Here is a 970-nt window from a genome sequence, read left to right on the forward strand (position 1 = left end):
CCAGGTCGGACGGAGCCCGCAGCAAAACCTCAGAACACCGACCCAATTTTTCTTTTGGCACAAAAATTAATTTTTCTTCACAAAGTTAAAATTACTAATGCGCTTTTTTCTAACACCGGGATATTGATGTGTAAATCGTAAAAGAGTTAATAACGTGCATCGACTCATCCCAAATCAGAGACATCACTACAACACGAGGTAAGTAAATATACATATGTTTTACAATCGATGACATATTATCAATTCGGTATTCAACTTATTAAATTTAGTAGTAGGATAAAAATTACGATAAGCATGCCATCTTAACTAGTTACACCCTTTACAATCCGCCGCCTGGCTGCGCATTTCCCCTACTCTCCATCACCAACTCGCCATCACACAAAACATATATATTTTTATAAAACGTCTTCTTTGGTCACAGGTAGAATTTTTATATCTTATAATTTATAATTTATAATTCAAGGGCTTATGTCAATTTAATCAACTGTCACCATTAAAATTCTTGTTACTATGAATATTTAACGAGATAACTGTAGTTATGCCCTTTTGATTTCACTTGTTCTGCCTTATGCAATTTTTTTCCACGATTTATGTCTTTTTGATTTCACTTATTTTGACTTATGTCTCTTGGTCCAGGCATAAGTCATACGCCCTTTCTATCAAACGTAGAAACGGTTATGTTTACATATGCCCTATTTATTTCTTCAATAATATGAGTGATATTCGTCACTGACTTATGCCAAATGTACCAAAAAAATCAACAAAAAATAAGCTATACATCTACGGAAAAAATTGACTTAAGGCCTTTCTACCCGGGAGCAAAGTATTATGTGCTCAAATCGCTACTACATTGTTTTACGAATTTTCGCTAGGGACAAGAAATACGTTCTGAAAAAAGTTGGACAAAAAGAAATGTTTCATTTTTTGATTGTCGGACAAAAGTCCTAACACGTTTTTATTTTCGGATAGA

Source organism: Acyrthosiphon pisum, unplaced genomic scaffold (assembly GCF_005508785.2).
Source record: "Acyrthosiphon pisum isolate AL4f unplaced genomic scaffold, pea_aphid_22Mar2018_4r6ur Scaffold_21189;HRSCAF=23259, whole genome shotgun sequence".
Taxonomy (NCBI): Eukaryota; Metazoa; Arthropoda; class Insecta; order Hemiptera; family Aphididae; genus Acyrthosiphon; species Acyrthosiphon pisum.